Below are 14,276 nucleotides of genomic sequence, written 5' to 3' on the forward strand. Positions count from 1 at the left end.
TAAAATCACAAAGAATAGATCCTATGTATAACTCTGAGAGATTTCCAAAAATGTAAGAAAATCCGAAAAATTCTCAAATTTTCTCTCAAAATTAATTTTTTATGAAAATTCATAAAATATTCATAGAAAATGCAAACGTGCTCCAAAAATTCTAAAATTTGGATTGATATCTCTTGATACTGTCTTCAACCTGTCAACAAAATTAGGTGAAAAAATTCTAAACTGTTTGTGAGATCGGATCAAATCTCTCCAAGATCTTGATTTTGTGTCCAAAACCCTAGCTGCACAAGGTTATTCCCCAAATTGTTTTACAAAACAGCAATATAGGGTTAGAAAAACCTACCAAAAACACAAATCTAACAAAAATCCATGTCTCACGGGGTGTGCCAAAATGTTTATGGTGAAAAGTGGATAACAATATTGAAAGACTAAATAGATTCAACCACAAATACCCTAGCCTAACAACAAAGATCCACCATAACATATGAAGATTACCTAAGACAATGCAAATCAAATGAAATCACAAAGATTATACCATCACATGTGCAATAGGGTTTGGATCTCCATTCTTCCTATCTCCATTGATCTTGCTTGATATATTTGCTCTCAGATTTTATATGTGCACAAGAGCTCAACAAAGAACGAAAATGTGGTTGCAAGTAGGCTTGATTGCATATGAAAGTTTGAATGCTAGAGTCGTCGGGGGTTGATAATGAAAGAAGCATCCTCTTATATAGAAGACACTATAAGAAAAGGAGGGATAAGATTGAGAGGTGTAAAAGATAAATGGTCGGCTAAGATTAGAGGGTAGGTAGAGGAAATAAGAAAATAATAATAGGGTAGGTAGTGTAGGAATTAAGAGATGAATGACATGTGTCATGGCTAGAAAAGGTTAATGAATTAATTAAATAAATAAAGATTTATTTAATTAATAGAAGAAGTGTGATCAATTAAATAAATAAAAGTATTTATTTAAATGAGAAATAAGGCTAGAAGAGGATAAATGAATTAATTAAATAACTAAAGATTTATTTAATTAATAGAAGAATTAGGCTAAAATAATTAAATAAATAAAGATATTTATTTAATTAGACTGGACAATTTTAGGTGTCTACACCTACTACAATGCACAAAACCAAAATGTAAATTGTCAGAATTAGTGGAAGATGCTGATGGGAAACAATATCCCACTGGATTAGTCGTTGTTGAAGGTACTTATTATCAACAAATGAAGATAGATAACAATGGTGTTACATTTATTGAATGCATGCTTGGCCAAAATTTTTTGCTTTATAGTCACTTAGTTATAACAACAAGATCCCATTTTGAAACTTTATGAAAAAAATGTCGTGGCCTCCAAAAGTGGAGGTTGCTTATCAAAGATTATGGAAGGATATTAGAAATAGTAATTTAAGACAGAGAGAATCTAGATTTTATGTACCATGAGCTCACTTAATTTATTAGAACAAGTGAACTCGTGTATTTTTTTGACCATGATACATGTCTATATATGCATATATAAGTATACATACATGCATATATATGCATTTATATGTATTTAATATTTTTTTGGATCGTCATACATATGTATGTATGTACCATTTGAGCTATTTTTTGGATTGCTATACATATGTACACATGTACATTTGAGTTATTTTTTGCAACATATGTACACATGTACACATATACATATACATTTGAGTTATTTTTTGCAATATATACATATGTACACATATACATTTGACTTAATTTGTTGCAACTTCTTTGAAATCAAAATTTGCACAATTTGTGTTAATTTGTTGCATGCTATCATTAATTCATTTGAATCACTTAATTGAATTGAATTAATTAATTTATTTGATTTAATTTGATTAATTCATTGGATTGATTTGAATCACTTAAAATTGAATTGATTTAATTAATTCATTGGATTGTTTTGAATGACTTAATTAATTGATTAATTCATTAGATTGATTAATTCATTGAATTGATTAGAATCACTTAATTGATTAGAATCACTTAATTGATTAGAATCACTTAATTGATTAATTTATTAGATTGATTAGAACCACTTAATTGAATTGAATTAATTAATTGATTTGATTAACTGATTTGAATCAATTCATTGGATTGATTAGAATCACTCAATTGAATTGAATTAATCAATTGATTTTAATTAATTAATTGATTTGAATCACTTTTTGAATTGAATTAATTAATTATTTTGAATTAGTTTGATTAATTCATTGAATTGGTTTGAATTGATTTGATTAATTGATTTGAATTAATTAATTTATTTGAATCACTTTTTTATTTGAATTGATTTTATCATCAATTGAACTAACTAAATCAAATCAACAATCAACAATTCAACTAATTAATTGATTTAATATTTAAATTTATTAAATCAATAATTCAACTAACTAAATATCAAGATTTATCGTCTAAAATAGCATGATCAATTCTATGTAACTTGAACTATTTATAAAAATATAACATGGGCTCATAAACATGTGTAATAAACAAACAAGTAATCTCATCAAACAAGTGTCAGATACACAAACAAACATTTACAAGTGTATGATATGTATATATTCTCATCAAACAAGTCTCAGATACATATATGTTAAAAAAAGTACATGCACTGTACATATAATCTCATCAAACTAAGTTGGTGGGCCCTCCACTGATCCATGTCCTAAATGTTGTCCCTGTAAAAGAAAGTACATGCACACGTAAGCACACGTATATATAAGTGTGATGATAAAAATATGGTATATGAAAGGAGACATACACATATAATGAGACAATAAAATGTAATTGAAAAGCTTAATTGAAAACTAGATTAGAAATGCAAACCATAAGCCTTACTTGAAATGTCCCATTTTTCTCTATTCTTGAGCACCTTGAAGGTGTTGGATTGATGGGCTCTCAGCGGAGAAATGACCTTCAAAGTGGCAACTCAAGAGTTGAGTAGCTATTTGATCATGATTGACTATGGAGATGATATGAAATGCATGATTTAAGAAACTAAATTAACATGATATGGTTAATCCAGAAACTAATTACTAGATAATTGAAAATGCAAATGCCTATAGTAACAATGCCTAAATTGATATGAGATGGGATCCTTATTGCTCCCAAAATGGGGGATATTTATAGGAATTCCAAGGCCAAAGATGAGGTGGCAAGAATCGACGGTCCAGATCTGATCTAAAGATATCAAAAGCCAAGATTGAGGAATTTGGAGAAGAGGGTGGAGGAAGGGCCACTTGTCATCTCTGTGGTGACAAGTGTCAAGGAGCCTTTCTCATGAGAGGGCAAGTGTCCAAGGGAGGAGACATGCGGAAAAAGTGTCATGTGTCTCAAGGGGAGAATATCCACACCATGGGAGGTTAGGATAAGGAGGTTAGAATGTGCAAGATAGGATAGGGTTAGTTAAACCCAGGATTAGATGGAATGAGTTAGGTTAGGGGATGGTTAGGTTAGGTGGTTAAAAGTTAGGAGCCATGTGTTCATTTGAATTTAGAAATTTAAATAATTGGAAAATGGTAATTAATCTCAACAAACTTGAGTTTGTTAATTTTAATTAGGGATTAGAAGAATTGATTTATATGGAGGGACATTAATTAATTTAGAATTAATTAATCAAAGGGGGATATGAAATGAACTATACAAATAAGTCGTGTAGATTTATTTATTAGTAGATGAATAGAGAAATTAATTAAATTGCTTGTGAATTCAATTAATTGGGAAGGGGAATTAATCAAATAACTGCGTATTTAATTAACTATCTTCAAACCATTTTTAGGTGTATACATTTTGCCCCTCTTTGAATCGATGTGTGATGATGCATTGGTTCAAAGAAAACTCGATTGATGATGTTGCTAATATTGATTTCGATAGGATGCAGATTCAATCTTGATTTGATGTGGATTTGGTTTTGATATGATACTAATTTTATTTGGAGATGATAAATCTCAATATGATGCGGTTTTGATCTCGAAGATGATAAATCTCGATATTATGCCCCAGACGCTGATTGATAGATATTGATGCAAAGATGTTTTACCCCTCTTTGAATCGATGTGTGACGACGCATTGGCTCAAAGAAAAATCGATTGATGATGTTGCTAATATTGATTTTGATAGGATGCAGACTCGATCTTGATTTGATGTGGATTTGGTTTTGATATGATACTGATTTGATTTGAAGATGATAAATCTCGATATGATGCGGTTTTGATCTCGGAGATGATAAATCTCAATATGATGCCCTAGATGCTGATTGATAGATATTGATGCAAAGATGCCCCTCAGGAGATGAATCGGATAATTTTCGAATGTTTTTGAATTTTTCGCGATTTTTTTTTTGAAATTTTTAGAATTTTAATGATTTTTCAAATTTTAGAGATTTTCAGAGTCAATCTGATTCATTTCCTGATAATAAATTTGAAAACATTGCCCTGCCATGCTGATTAGTTGATTAGATGATTAAAAATCAGTGGAATAAAAATCCCACTTAAATGCCCCATTATGAGTTTAAAAAGGTGAATTCCTTTTACCACTCCTCATTTGTGCCCTGCAGTTGTTTGAAAAACTTTTCTCTGGAGGAAGGAAATGGTGATCCCGTACCACCAGCATAGGTTTGAGTGAGTTCGATGATATGAGCATTCTCCAGCATACGGTCTATCGGTACATACTTCGAGAAAACCCAACTTTGTTAATTTTTAGTTGATTTTTGAAAAAATTTAGCTCTTTGCATAAAAAATCATTTTTTAGCATTTTCGCCAGATGGGTTGGGAAAAAATTATATTTGTGAGATGAGTTTTTCGATTTATGAAATGGGTTTTTCTGGACTTTTAAAAATTTTCCAATTCGAATCACAAATTTTTTTATTTATACATGCATTTAAAAAAAAAAAAATACATCAAAAATTTTATTTTCGAAATTTGCATTTTGGGGGGGAAGAGGGAGGTGGTGGATTTTCTCCTTTTTCACTACTTTTGGATTTTCTGCTTTTTCACTGTTTTTGGATTTTCAGACATAAAAATTCTTCAGATTCATGCTATTGATGGGTTCCTCGAGTTGATCCCCATCTTGTGTTGATAGCTAATATGCTCCTGACCCAAATACTGTTGTGACCACAAACGGACCTAACCAGTTTGGTTCAAATTTTCCTTTCTTTTCTCGATCTGACTGGTTTCATGGATTTTCCTTTCGTACTAGTTCCCCAATTTGAAAGATTCGTGGTTTGACCCTGTGATTATAACTCCGGTACATTCTTTGCTGATATACCTTTAAATGATCAAAGGCATTTTGTCTTCGTTCATGAATCAATTCTAACTCTTGTAGTCTAGATACTCGTTGTTCTTCATCTGGTATCAGACCTTTTAATGATACACATAGAGAAGGTATCTCTACTTCGATTGGCAATATTACTTCTGATCTATATACAAGAGAGAAAGGTGTGCCACCTATTGGTGTGTGGATACTGGTGCGGTAGGCCCATAGAGAAGGGTTTAACTGAATATGCCAATCTCTCCTAGCATCATTCACTGTCTTTTTAAGGATTTTCAAAATAGTTTTGTTAGATGCTTCTGCTTGCCCATTCCCTTGTGGATAATAGGGTGTGGAGAATCTGTGTTGGATCTTGAACTTCTCACATAGCTCTTGTACATCCTGATTTTTGAATGGTCGCCCATTATCCGTGATAATGGTCATTGGTATTCCATATCGACAGATGATGTAGTTCAAGATAAATGCAGCAATTTATTTTCCTGTGATATTTGTCAGAGGTACTGCTTCAATCCATTTTGTGAAATATTATGTAGCTATAAGGATGAATTTGTGACCGTTAGATGAAGAGGGATTTATTTTTCCTACTAGATCAAGACCCCATTGGTAGAAAGGCCAAGATGTTGCCAAAGCATGAAGTTCTTGTGATGGTGCATGAATCAAATTCCCATGGATTTGACATTGTTTACATGTACTAGCTATCTTAAAAGAATCTCGTTCCATAGTCGGCCAATAATAGCCCAAGTGTATGAGTTTTTTTGAAAGGGTGAGACCACTTGAATGAGTGCCAAAAATGTCATTATGGACTTCATTTAAGGGCTTCTCAGATTCTTCTTGTTTGAGACATCTTAAAAGAGTACCATCTAGACCTTGTTTAAATAGGGTATCCGCATCAAGAGTAAAATGGGAGGATTGGTGAAAAAAGTTCCTCTTTTGGTTCTATGATAAATCAGGAGGTAGGGTGTTATCTTTTAGGTATGTGTAAGTTTGGCCATAGCGGGATTAATCATGCCTAACAAGGTGATAGATAGGTTGGGAATCAAGACAATTATGAGTGGGGTAAAACAACTCTTCTACCAGGAATTCATAACGCTCTTGATTTTCCTATGTTTGAAGTAGATAAGCAAGTGTTGCCATGGCATCTACTGCTTTGTTGTCATTCCTTGGAATTTGTTCGAAAGTTATTTCTACAAAATACTTTTTGAAATCATCTAGCATCTTCTTGTAAGGCATTAATTTGTCATCCTTTGTTTGGTAATCGTCATTAATGTGATTGATGACGAGCTGAGAGTCTCCCAAGTCTTGAAGTTGTGTAATGTTCCATTCTACAGCCATTTTAATACCTGTAACCAAAGCTTCATATTCTGCTATGTTGTTGGTGCATGGGAAGCTTAATTTGTATGCTTTCGGAATTGTATGACCTTGTGGTGTGATGAATAGAATACCTGCTCCTGATCCATGCTATGTATATGAAGCACCAAAGTATAATTGCCATATTTTTGTGGTGACTGTTAGGATATCAACATCAGGAAATTCAATTTGCAAAGGATGATCGTCTTGAAGAGGTGCCTCAGCTAGTTGGTTTGCAATGATTTGTCCCTTGATAGATTTTCTGTCTACATACTCAATATCAAAATCACTTGGAATCATAATTCATTTTGCTAATCGTCCTATCAATGTTGCCTTGCTGAGCAAAATCTTCAATGGGTTGATTTTAGCTATCAACTTGATGGAGTGAGATAGTAGATAGTGTCTCAATTTTTGAGAAGCAAAAACTACTGCCAAGCACGCTTTTTTTGTTGGGGAATAGTTGAGCTCGTATCCCACTAATGTTCTACTGATGTAGTAGATGGCCCGCTCTTTTCCTTCATTATCCTGTTGTGTGAGCATAACTCTTAATGATACTTCAGTGGCCGACACATAGAGGAATAACAACTTTCCTAGAATTGGTGACATTAGAACGGGTGGTTGTATGAGGTATGTCTTGATCTTGTTGAATGCGTCCTCACATTGATTGTGCCATTTGAAATGAGCATTTTTATGCAATAGATGAGTAAATGGTTGATATTTATCTACTAGTTGAGCCATAAATCTTCTAATTGACCGAAGTCTTCCTTGGAGTGATTTGAGCTGACTAATAATCTTGGGAGATGCCATTTCCATGATTTCTTTGACCTTAGCTGGATCCACGTCGATACCTCTAGCTGAAACAATGTATCCCAATAGCTTTCCTGAAGTGACACCAAAGGAACATTTCTTAGGATTTAGCTGTAGCTTGTGTGATTTGGCCAAGATTTCATCCACATAGTCTTCCATGAATGTATGCATCATGTCATGAAATATCATTGTCATAGCTCTCTGATATGTCGCACTTGCGTTCTTTAGTCCAAAAGGCATGACGTTCCAGCAGAAAGTACCCCATGAACATGTGAAAGTTGTCTTCTCTTGATCTTCAGGTGCTACTTTAATCTGATTGTATCCAGAGAAAGCATCCATGAGAGAGAACATGGAGTGTCCAGCTGTTAAATCTACAATGATGTCAATGTTAGGCAAAGGAAAGTCATCCTTTGGACATGTGTTATTAAGATCTATGAAGTTTGTGCATACTTTGATACTTTTGTCTACCTTTGAAATAGGAATGATATTTGATACCCATTGAGGATATGCTATAGGTCTGATGTATCCTACATCTAGTAATTTCTTTAGTTTTGCTTTGACCAGGAGGGCAATATGTGGATGTATCTTTCTTAATTTCTGTTTGACTAGTTTGGCTCTTGCATTGACATTTAAGTGATGCATAATAAGCTCTGGATCCAATCCTGGCATGTCTGCATGTGACTAGGCGAAATTGATTTGCCATCATTTAAAGAATTCCATATATTTTTTCCTTTCTTCTTCTGACAGAGAAGTTGTTGGATGTAAGATCTTCGGTTGCTCTGTTGTCCCAATGTTAACTGCTTCTATTGGTTGGATCAAAATTAATGACCTTTCTTGATAGTACTCAAGTAAAATGTAAAATCTCCCATCTTCCGACACCTCGAGGAGGTTTTCACCGTTAGATGCATCTTTTCTTTGTACATTTTCCTAATCTAATATTGCCAAGAAATGGTTTTCAGCATTAGACTTGATATTGTTTTCTTTATTTTTCTTTTTGCGACTAGGAGATTTGGCACCCACTTGACTGGAAGATGCGTTGCTGAAATTCCTGGTGGAAGTTGTTGTGGGTTCGATTGCATTAAGGTATATGGATATGGCATGGTCATTCGGAAAGGTATCAATGGCAGTATGTCCTTCATTTTCCCAATCAATAAGTTTGGGGTGGATTAAAGGTAGGGGGTCATTAGGTTGAGATGTTTTGAGATTATTTAGGGTCATGATTGAGCTATCAAAGTTTGCGATATGTATGTCAATGTCTAGAATGGTACCCTCATCAGAATGACCTCAAACAAGAAGTTCTTGATCGTCCTCAATTATGTCCAAGTCAGCCGAATGTGATTCTAATTCAAGTGAACTAGTTCCTAACATTTGCCCTGCATACGTGTGAACTACATCGACTCCTACACCTTCTTCAAACAAATTTTCTTCAGCTGATTCTTCAAAATGATAGGAATCCCATTCCCATTCATTAGAATTTGTATCACTTGCAGCCTGCAATCTACATATTTGTTCATATAGCATTTCTTTTGCTCTTCTAGCTATATCTTTTCTTCTTTCATATTCAACTTCTTCTAGATTGAGATTGAGTTCTGTCAACTTTTCTATCAGCTCTCCTTAATTAGTACTAGGTTCATGCTTATTTTGATTGAGATTTAATGTTGTTTTTCTTGCTGATTAAGATTTAATGTTTGTTTGTGCTTGTTGCTTTGCAGATCCTTCTTCCCTTTCAATTCCAAGTTGTTCTTGTCTATTTTCATATTCCTCTTGGTGCTAGTTAGAGGATGTGTTCTTTGGTAGAGTAACTTGTCCGTACCCTAAGCCTATTTTGTCTTTAGCCTACTGAGTATGAGGTTGGATAGGTTCTGAGATGCCTTCTTGTCATTTTCCTACTAGACCTATTCCAGTGTATCCCATTTTTTGAAGAATGTTAAATCCTTTTCCATACTTTTTAGTGGGTATTCTGACATTGTTGACCTTTTGTTGAACTTCTTCATCTTTGTGTAGCCACTGTAGCACATCTTTGTCTTCTATCTCCTCTGATAAGGTTCTAGCACTAATGAATGCTCCATCAAATATCACAAGATGTTTCACAATTAGCTATTGTTTAGAGTTTGATGGTTTTCTAAAGGATTTAGGAGAGAGTGGTAATTGTGACATTGAATATTCTCTGTTCCCTCAATCTCTTAGCTGCATTTGTTTTTCCATACTTGATTAAATAGAGGCAAATGATTGTTCCTTGGATTGTGTGTTCGAAGATGATGCCTCCCTATTATGAGGAACAATGACTTCTTGAACCATTTTTTGATTGCTGCAGTATTGAAAAGGATTTGAATCTGCAGAGATCGTGATTTCTTGTCCATTGTAGGGAAATTTGACACACTGATGATATGTTGATGGGACAACTTGCTAGTCATGTATCCATGGTCTCCCCAGGAGTATATTATATGATAAGTCCAAGTCTAGAACTTGGCATGCTGTGTCTTTCTGTAAAGGTCCCACCCTGATGGGTAGTATCACAATTCCCTTGGAGGAATGTTCTTCATCATAGGATTTTATGGTGATCCTTTTCCAGACATCAACTGCATCTTCTAAATATCCTAAGACACGAACAAGACTTAATGAACAAATATTTAGGCCAGCTCCACCGTCTATTAGAACATGTTTAACTCATGTTTTGTGAATGAGGACTTCAATATGTAAAGGAGCGTTGTGGGGATGTTGCAAGGACATGTCATCTTCTTCAGTAAATGATAAGTAGTGAGGGGTTGTGAGGTGTCCCACCATGGTTTGGAATTGATCTATATCAAGATCTATGGATACTGCAAGTATCGATTAATGATTTTTCTAGAATTTCTTTGTGTGCAGGTGAAAGCTTTAAAAGTTCTAAGATAGATATTTGTGCGGGTGTTTTCTATAATTGATCCACTAGATTGTAATGTTTGGTAGTGGATGAAGTGTTAGTTCTGGGACCCGACAAAACCACTTTGTCTTTGCTTCATGTGATAACATGAGCGGGTTCTTGATGTTGTTGCTCTTTAACCACGATCACATTTACCACATTGTCATATGTATGAGCATAATTTACCTTTGCTTTACCTTTACCATATTGCCCTGTTGATGATTCACCCTTCTCATAGTTAGGAAGCGGAGTTTTGAAAGTTGTATGAGATTCGTTTGTTGTATGTCCATCAATAGTTATTATTCCATTATCGATCAAATCTTGGATGACATGTTTTAATCTTTGACATGTATCTATTTGGTGTCCTTTGTTTTGATGGAAATCACAATAATGGTTGTCATTCCACCAAGAAGGTTTTACCTTGGGTTCAAAGTTTCTTTCTTCTTGTAAAGTAATCAATTTGTTTGCGATAAGCATTTTTAATGCAGATCCAAGGGGTTCATCAATGTTTGTAAATTGCCTTTGAAAGAAATTTTTAATAGTTGCTTTTTGGGGAATGTTGTTTTCCTGAGCTACTACTGAGTGATTGGATAAATTAAAAACCGGTTGTTTTGGTTTCACATTGTTGCTATCCACTATCCCATCATTGACGACATTATGATTACTATTCCAAAACTTTGGCTTATCATTGTGATTGTTGTTGTTAGTGTTGTTAGGAGGGTGAACTCCTTCTTTGAATATTTTCAACTCACCTTTCTTTATCATGGTTTCCTCCATTTTGATTCCATTATCAATCATTTTTGAAAAACTTTGATTTCCTTGCATTTTTAAGTAATAAATCATTTGATCATTTAAGTTGTCAATGAATATGTCCATTTTTTTCATACTCTGGCACTGTATGAGGATACCGCGAAGCTAACCATCTCCATTGTTGTAAAAATGTCATGAAAGGTTCTCCACTCTTTTGTTTGGCGTTACATAGGTCTAGCATTGTTACTTTATGTTGGATGTTATAAGAGTATTATGAAAAAAAATTATCCACCAATTATGAGAATGATCTGATTCCAGGTGTAAGTTTGGAGAACCATTCCATAGCTAGTCCAGTTAAGCTTTTTGGAAATAATCTCATCAAGTAGGTATCCTCATGTTCAAACTCCATACTCATTGTCCAAAATTCTTGTATATGATCTTGGGGGTCAGTGCTTCCATCATATTTTTCATATCTGGAGTTTCAAAACCTATAGGAATTTGTCTCATGTTTAGGTTTCTGTCAAATGGATAAGGACAAATTTCTTGAAGTGAGTATCTTCTAACATTTCCTCTTTGCATATCTTGAATTTGTGTTTGCAATGTTTGTATTTGTTGTGTGATAGTTGTGATAGGATTGTCAACATGATTTGTTCTTGCATGACAGTTAGACAAGTGAAAGAGTTGCATTTTTTACAATCAAGAAGTTTCATTTGTAATGAAAAGATTTATAGGCCTCTGTTTCGTACATAGGCCCCCCATATTAGACGTCAATAATAATAATGTAGCTTTTGATGGACTCATAGATTCTTACAATTGAAAACATTAGATTTATAAATAATATTGATTATTATAATAATAATAATAATTTAGATCCATTACATGGAGATTTTTCAATAATAATAATAATGAGAGAAAGTGTTACAAATAGTAAAATATGTTATATAGTTTGCATCGTTTCAATGAGTATATATTGACATCATTATACTTTCTCAAACTAGTGTAACAAAAACAAATGAATTGGAACAACTTACAAGATGAAAGAAGAAGAATTTAGCTAAAGGTGGATTTGATAGGAAAGAAGACTAGCTTATGTTGGAAGACAAACATGAGAGTATAAAAAATAAATGACAAAATTTTAATTAAGCTTACAAACATCTCGAAAGGAAGCCTAAGTGCGGGATAACACTTACAAATGCTAAATCTAATAGGAGAGGTGATGCAGAAATTTCTTACAAACTTTTAAACAATTGCAAATTATAGAAACACGTATAAAATCAAATTTAACAAATGAAACCACAACACCAAATTTACATGGGAAAAGCCTTTCGGAAAAAAACCCACACTCCAAAAGCTAGACTCCATTGTATTTTTCACCAACAACAATGGTTACAATACAATGCATAGAGCCAATGCTCTTTAGGAGTCGCTACAACAAAGATCTCAAGAATAAGTCCAACAATATAAAAACCCTTCAACTTGTCTCACAAAATCTTCAATCTCTCATCAACTTCACCTTTCCATCTTATACCATATCACAAACAAAATGAAATTGTACATCAATATGCTTTGTTCTGGCATGGAAAGTAGGATTCTTAGCTAAGCTAATGGCACTCTAGATATCACAACAAATTGTAATTTGTCCTGTATCAAAACCAATATCAGATCACAATATTTTAAGCCAAATGACTTCCTTACAAGCATGAGCAACTTTCATGTACTCTGCTTATGTCACAGACAAAGCGTCTACAACTTACCGCTTACTCATCAAACTGATAGCACCACCAAACATCATGATAACATATCCACTGGTGGATCTCTTGCTATCAATTTCACCTGCCCAATCCAAATCCACAAACCCATGAATACAAACTGAATGTCGGGGTCCATTAGGATACCCATGAAAACATAGGGAATACTTAGAAGTACCTCGTAAATACGTAGAAACTTTGTTTACCGCATCCCAATGTACTCATACAGGATTAACCATAAACTGACTCAGGACTCCCAATTCTTGGGAAATGTTTGGCCTAGTATAGACCATGACATACATTAAACTACCTACAACACTTGCAATATGGTACTCTGGTCATGTCATTTATCTCATCAAGATATTTTGGACAATCCTCAACTAATAGATTCATTCCTTGCAAAAAAGGAACTACTAAGGATTTGCAAGTTGACATGCTGAATCTCTCCAACATTGAGTTCACATAATTTATTTGGCTTAATCAAAGCTTTCTGCTAGCTCTATCTCTTCTGATCTCCATCCCCACAATATACCTCACTGCACCTAAATCTTTCATATCAAACTGTGCTGACAACTGAAATTTCAAATCTGAAATCATATTACCATCCCCAAAAAACAACATATCATCTACATAGAATGCAATAATGAGAATGTGACCATTTTCAGTTTTAAAATACACACAATGGGCATATTTAAATCTCTGAAATCCCAAACTCAACACATAGGTGTTAGACTTCTAGTACCACATCCTAGGAGACTGTTTCAAACCATACATAGATTTCTTCAACTTGCATACTAGATGTTTTTTACCTTCAACCACAAAATGCTCAGGCTGTGACATATAAATTTCTTCACATTTATTTGCTCAATTTCTAAATCATAGGCTGCTGCAAGTGATAACAAAAAACAAATGGATGTTAGCTTTGCTACAAGAGAGAAAATATCACCAAGGTCAATTCCCTCCTCCTATTAATACCCCTTTGTGACCAGCTGTGCCTTATGCTTTTCAACACTGCCATCAAAACCCAACTTCTTCTTGAACACCCATTTACGACCAATGGGTTTATGTCCATCAGGCAAAGGTACTAGATCCCAAGTATCATTTTTCTTCAATGAAGCTATCTCTTCATCCATGAATCTACATCATCCATACCCATAGCCTCTGTAGCAATCCTAGGCTCATTAGTATTAACAATCAAGGAAAAAACACAATTTGAGTCCAACAAAGAATAACTAAACCTGTTTGGTGAATAACCAAATATATCCAGTTATCGCCTATCACACATATAGCTCCTCAATAGTTGAGGTTGAGGTTCTTCATCTTCTTCAGAATGTTTGGAGCTTCCAAACCTTTCCTCGTTATGAAGTCCACTAGGGGTGTGTACTTTATCTCTTGTCAGAGTAAGTGGAGCTTGAACTACCTCC

Source organism: Cryptomeria japonica, chromosome 5 (genome assembly GCF_030272615.1).
Source record: "Cryptomeria japonica chromosome 5, Sugi_1.0, whole genome shotgun sequence".
In the NCBI taxonomy this organism is placed as follows: domain Eukaryota; kingdom Viridiplantae; phylum Streptophyta; class Pinopsida; order Cupressales; family Cupressaceae; genus Cryptomeria; species Cryptomeria japonica.